Raw genomic sequence first — 7,040 nt, 5'->3', positions numbered from 1 at the left:
ATCGAGGTTATTGCACTTTGTTACCTAAACTTTCATTATAAATAAATTAATTATATAGCTAATAATATTTCAAATTATATCATTGGGTAAGATTTTGACAAACATAGACAAAATATAGTAATATAAAACAATTTAATATTTCTAATGACTTTCAACCAAAGTTATTATTATTACACTGTGATATAAAATATTTACATAAGTTAGTTAATTATAACTGATAATCTTAATAATTTATTGTTTTAATGACAAAATTTTATTTATATTATTTTAATACTAACTCGTTCAAAAATATACCTATAACTAATAATTATTGAAATTATATTTTCTGATACGACTTTTGACATATTTTATTAATTTTTTGTTTGAACCTTTCAACATTTTCTATGTCTGATGTGATTAATTAAGTAAAAAGTATTACGTTCCTAGATTAGGTTCTATACATAAGAAAAAATATACAAATCATGCAACAAATAATGCTTCTACAAACAGAATAGTATTGAAATTTAAAAATTAAAAATAATTAAAATATAATTAATTAATTCAATTATTCTACAGCTGGTTTATAATGTCGTTTTAATATAAACACAGCAAGTAAATTTGTTAATTAAAAACTTTTAAATACGGTTTTGGGTCGGTTGGTTAAGGTGCGCTGACTCTGAGCTTCAAATTTGGCAGGACACGAGTTCGATTCCTGGTACTTGCAGTCTCAAAAAATTATTTACGAATATTTAAATACAGTAATTATTTACAAGAGCACTGATGATGGGTATTTGGCAATACTCATAACAGGTGTATGGTCAGCCAATGAATTTTTGTTGTTGTAGTTCACTACTGTTCGAAAAACCTCTTTAAGTAAATGCTACTAAGAATTTTTGTCGAAATGTAACTGAGTTGAAGATACAAAATTAACTTTTTCTTTGAAATAATTTAAAAAAAAATTTTCTACCAAGCAGTGGTTGTGTGTTTCGTAGCTTAAGTTTGTTTACTTTATTTGTTACTATATCTCTTCATATCTTTTATCTTTTTAGACCATTATAGTTTTTTTGTAATTACTACAAATTTTGCTTGTAATTAACATTATTATTTGTTTTTAAATTTTACTGTGTACTTTCATATTCATATCTGTACAATAATTAGTCACAAAGAGCTATGCTCGCTGTAATCTTAACAACTGAAGTGTTAGTTACGCTATATTAACATAAAAATAGATACATAAATGCTAGAACTGTAATAAACTAAACCAAAAACTAATTTTTTCTGCATATGATATGTACATATATTGCCTTGACTTTATGCTTCAAATATCTTTAAATAATCTTCCAGTTCATATGAATGAGTGTACTACCATTTAAATTTGTTTATTTTTTTTTTATTCAAAAAGTTTGTAGATTTTGGCATTGTGTTGCTTGCACTGTTTCTGAGTGAGATATTGGTACGTACGGTTTGATAGCTAAAGAGTGGCTAATGTTTTTTTTGTTGTTGTAACGCTTGATGTCGCTGCGCGATATGTTGCCGCTGCCACTCACGCTACAACTTATTCGCTCACAGCTCAGCACAGCACAGCACGGCATAGTACAACACAGCACAGCACAACACAACACCGTATAACGTACAACGTAGCAAACTCGCTCATTTGCTGGTTTATTGCTTCAGTCCTGAGCTTTAGAAGTTACTCGTTGATTTTGTGTAGTTAGTTTTGTTCGGTAATTCGTTGAATAAGCAAGGAAATTAGAATTTTTGTCCTCTCGAAGTAACAGGGTAACATTCAAGAAACGCATACAACAGATGCATACGAACATACACACGCACACACAAACACATATACATACACATAGGCATGAGGAGTACATGTCATTTACGTATAAACAGACAAACGTCAAGTTGGAGGAGAGAAATATAACAATTTTTATTACAAAATATTTTATGTCTCTTCTTTATATTCGGATTTTCAGTTTGATATTTGGTTGGAATTTGTCCCTTCTTTCTTTGATGTGTTTTATTTAAAATTCTGTTTCTTTTGCGTTTGTATTTATTTTACATCCGTTTTAAATTGCACGCTCGCGCTGTTTAGATACTGGCTGACAACAGGGCCGGTTGTATGGTTAGTACGGAAGTCCGGCGGAGGTTATAGGTGCTTGCTTGCTTGGTCGATCGGTTATATACGCTGATACGCTGTTGCAATTCAGTTCAGTACACTGTATGTACAACTGCAGTTTGATAGCTTGTGCGTCGCGTGTGTAAGTTTGTGTGTATGTGGATATGCTCCCATAAATATTCTGTTGTTTTAATATATATTTTTGCCATTATGAACAAAGGATTAACGCGCACACCGCACTACTGCTTATAAGAGAACAAGAGTGTTCGGTTTAAATATTTTGTTTTTTTTTTAGTGTTATTTTTGCCGTGTGTGTGAGTGTGTTTTGCTTTTATTTTGTGTGACAAGAACTGGAATAAAGGTTGAATTTTTATGTGTATCTTTAGGATATATTTGGTGGCATTTAATTGTGTATTTGCACGAGCAAGAAAGAATGGAAACCAAGCAAATAAGAAAAGAAATGAAAATTTTTTGTATTATTGCTCAATTGTGTGTTTTGCGAAATCAATAATTGTACGAATGTAAAAAAAGGAGACGGAATAGTCGTGAAAATTCTTAATCGTCGTGTAATGAAAATTGTAAAAATTAAAACCGCATGCAAAATATTGAAGAAAAAATTCAAAGAAAAATTTTTAAATTAAATTCGAAAGCAGCTTGCCTTGAGGCATAAAATAATTTTATTGAAAAAGATAAAAAAAAAACGTGAAATTGTGCAAATTGATGCTTACTCATTTAAGTGAATTTAAAGTAGTTTAAATACTGCGGATATTGTTTTTTTTTATCAAGGTAATTTGTTGATTCAATATCAAATACAAATTTACAATATCTATATAGTATGGTGTATATATATTTTTAGCAACATAAAAGTTATTTTACATACAGTCATAAGAAACAATAGCAATATTGTATATTTACTAAAAAAAATGAAAAAGTTTGGTAATAAAAAAAATATGAAAAAAATTGAAAATTAAAAAAATTAAGAAAAATTAAAAATAATAAAATGAATAATAATAAAAATGCATAATAACAAATATTAAAAATAATAAGAAATATTAAAACTTATAATAAAAATGAAAAAGTAAAAAAAAATATATTTAAAAAGAAGAAAGTTATAACTAATATAAATACATAAATGCGTTATAATATTTTCTTTTTAATTTGCGACTTTTATTAATTCTAAAAGTTAATAAATCGAACATCCATTATATAATATGTAATTCTGCCAGAAGAAATACCTTGAAATATTGTATCTAAACAAATGTTATACTTGATAAAAATTAGTAATACAACAATTTTTTAAAAAAATAATTATATATTTAAAAATAATTATAATGTATTAAAAACAATAATTAATTAATAAAAGAGATAACAAAAATAGTTTTTTAAACAAAATTAACAGAATTTTATAAAAAAAATTAACAAAATTAATTTTATAAAAGAAAATTAGTTTTTTACAACAATAAACAAAATTAATTTTAATAAAAAAAAAACAAAATAATTTTATAAAAGAAAATAACCAAATTAGTTTTAAAAAAAAAATTACAAAATTAATTTTATCAAAAAAAAAAAACAAAATTAATTTTATAAAAAAAAAATAAAATTAATTTTATAAAAAAAAACTAAAATTAGTTTTACAAAAGAAAATAAAATTAGTTTTATAAAAGAAAATAAAATAAATTTACCCAAAAAAATAAAATTGATTTTATAAAAAAAATATCAAAATTAATATCATAAAAAAATAATAAAAAGTACAAAAAATAATGTTTTAAAAAAATAATAAAAAGTACAAAAAGTTATAAAAAAATGAAATTAAAATAATATGAAAATATAAATGTGTTATATTTTTTTTTATATTTGTAATCTTAATTAATTTTTAAAATTAATAAATTTAATATTATTCATAAATTAGGTATTGTATCTAAACAAATGTTAAGCGTGAATAAAATTATTAATATAATTATATTAATAGTCAGTTTATGATCAAAGAAAAAAAATTAATTTTATAAGAAAATAAAAACATATAATTTCATTGATTATATAACAATAATCAATTATTTAAAGTTAGCTATATAACTTATATTTATTTATCGATCTCAAAAAAATAAATATAACCATGACCATCACAATAAATATAATTCATCATTTTATTTTATTATGATAATAATAGTATAAATATAAATAAAATAATAATAAAATTATTAATGGCAATAAAAATTAAAGATTAAGGACAATAAAATAACTTTCACTGTGTTGTTTAATATATTGAACTACTTTACCACATTTGTTGTTTATTCCAGTGTCTGACGAGGTATAGAATAATTATTGGAAAACCGACACGGTATTTAATTAGTGGCATTTACCAATAGAGGTGACTTGCAATATGTTAATGACGTGTCTCTTTTATGTCTAATATCCAAAGTCATTTAAACGCATTGTGCGTATGCTCCTAAAAGATCGATCTAGAAAAAATCGTTCATTCATGCGATTATAAAATACGCAATCAGAAAGTGTGCTATAGTAAACATATCTCATAATAATAAATAAATACTATAAATACTAACTACGACTAAAAATAAATATAAGTTATTTTTGTTTTTCTATAATCTTAAACTTAGGGGTGATATTGTTTAACTTAATGAAATGGAGCTGCAGTCTTATATCTAACGTTATAAAACTTGTCTTTATCAATTCTTCATTACCATTGATTTCTCATTCAATTTCTTTAGTAAATGATGTAAAGGATTTCATTTGCTTTACACCGTTTTTCGAAAATAGTTATTTTGTCTAAAAGGATGGAATAATGTTTATTTAACTATTTTTTGGATATAGAAGTATATATCAAGTTAAAATTTAATTTTTATTAGGTTATCAAGTTCACTCTTTGACAGTGTCTATATAGCTGATTTTCTGAAGCTTGATCAGAAACTACGAGTTAGTTTTCATTAACTGCTGATCTAGATTACGGTATTACTGTTGTCTATGTGTTTTAGAAGAAGGTAGTACTGTTGTCCATGTGATCTAGATTAAGGTATTACTGTGTTATTCAGAAAACCTTTTTCATAAAGTGATTTCCGTTTTTTCTCTCTGATCCTTTTCGATTGACAGCAATTATATATTTCCTTCATCCTCTGTCACTCTGAAACGCCTGATTGTCTATTAAATCAGCAAAAATATAATGTTAATTCCTGATTTAAAATATATTTCGGTATAAAGAATTTTTAATAACTGTATATGAAGACTTCGAGGAGGTTTCGTATGAAGAGAGTCTTCGTCAAATGTAGAGAATATTGTAAGTATATATATACTTATTAAATTGATGTGGGCCAACAAAAACAAATTTTATTTAAGATAAAATAAATGAACAATTTTAAAAATGTATATTAAACAGTACTGGTATCAATAATTATGCTCAAGTGTTAAAAATAGTGTTCAAAGCAACAAATTTCAGTTATTGTCATAAAATCGTTTTAACTTGTGTTTAAAGAAATTTGTATATACAATTTTATTTATTCCAAATGTAAGATATATAATATAATATAGTTCAGTTATACATATATAAAGTCAATTATAACGTTGCTTTAGTTGTTGATTGCAATAAGAAAATAACACATTTTTCCCACACTTGAAACCATAGCAATATTTGTTCATAAATTGAAAAAAAAATTTATTTCTGTCAGAAAAATTGCAAATAAATATGAAAAATGTTTTAGTTTACCAGTATCTACACAATTCAAAACTCAATTTGTCCAAAAATGTTCAAGTTGTCATTAATTTGAGCAAGTAACTTTATATAGGGCGTTACAATATAATGTGTGAAAATGTGCCATCCTAAGGGTGATTGTATTCTTATAGTAAAAAAGATATCATTTTAAATCACAGCCGTTATATTTCACTCAATTAATTTTATTGCATAATAACCTTTTTGCTATCCCTCTATATACTTCATATATGCAATACCGTAATTCTTTTATGTTCTTCAATTGAAAAACCAGTATTCCTGAAGGCCCTGTCTTTTGTAACGACGATGATTAAATATAGTCTTTGGTCAATTTTAAAGTGTGCCACAATATGTAAAGCTGCCAATTATAATTTGGGTACAAATTCAATCATCTGTCTTTTTTTCGGAATTTTTATATTTTCTTTAAATATATTTTCTTTTGTTTATTAGATTTGCCAAAGTTCAATTGACTGACCTAATGTTTCGGAAGAAATTTCCTAATTGTCGTATATTTAAAAAAATTTTTTTTTTTCTAATATTTTGCATTTACCCATTTTTTCTTATAAAAAAGGAAGTCTATTGTTTGTTATTACAGATTATGTCTTATACATTCTGCCTTTAAATTTGAGAATGTCTTCTGTAAATCATACAATATGATATATGTATATATACATTGTCTTTAAAAGGTGCGAATTTTTTTATTAAATAATATTGAAGTTTATTTTTGAGAGGATTAAAAGATAATATATTTTAAAGGAAAAATAATTATATTTTCTGTAACCCCAGAAATTAATGTAGGGCAAATATAGCAGTTTAGCAAATGTGAACTGGATCAGATGTTTGTTACTCTTGAGGAGAAAAAGATTTAAATAACATTGATATCAAATTCGTAATTCTCTGAAAGGAGTTATATATGATACAGTTGAGTGCAGTTTATATATGACTTACAAAAATGTTGATTTTTATATTTATTTAAAAATAATATAAGATTCAATCTCTTATAGATATATTCTGCGTTTTGTATATAAATCTTATTATAATATAATTTAATTGGTTTAAGATTCAATTTCGTAAAATTTGTATACAATCTAATCTAAGAAAATATTTCTTATAAGTACTGTACAGTTTTATAGGTTTTTATTGTTATACCAAAAAACATTTATGCAATTCCAATTGCCATATACGGATATTATTGTGGGAATAAAAAAAAATTTTAAAATCTTTAAA

The sequence above is a fragment of the Teleopsis dalmanni genome, chromosome 2, assembly GCF_002237135.1.
Source record: "Teleopsis dalmanni isolate 2A chromosome 2, ASM223713v2, whole genome shotgun sequence".
NCBI classification, from domain to species: domain Eukaryota; kingdom Metazoa; phylum Arthropoda; class Insecta; order Diptera; family Diopsidae; genus Teleopsis; species Teleopsis dalmanni.
Note: the sequence above shows the minus strand (reverse complement) of the source record.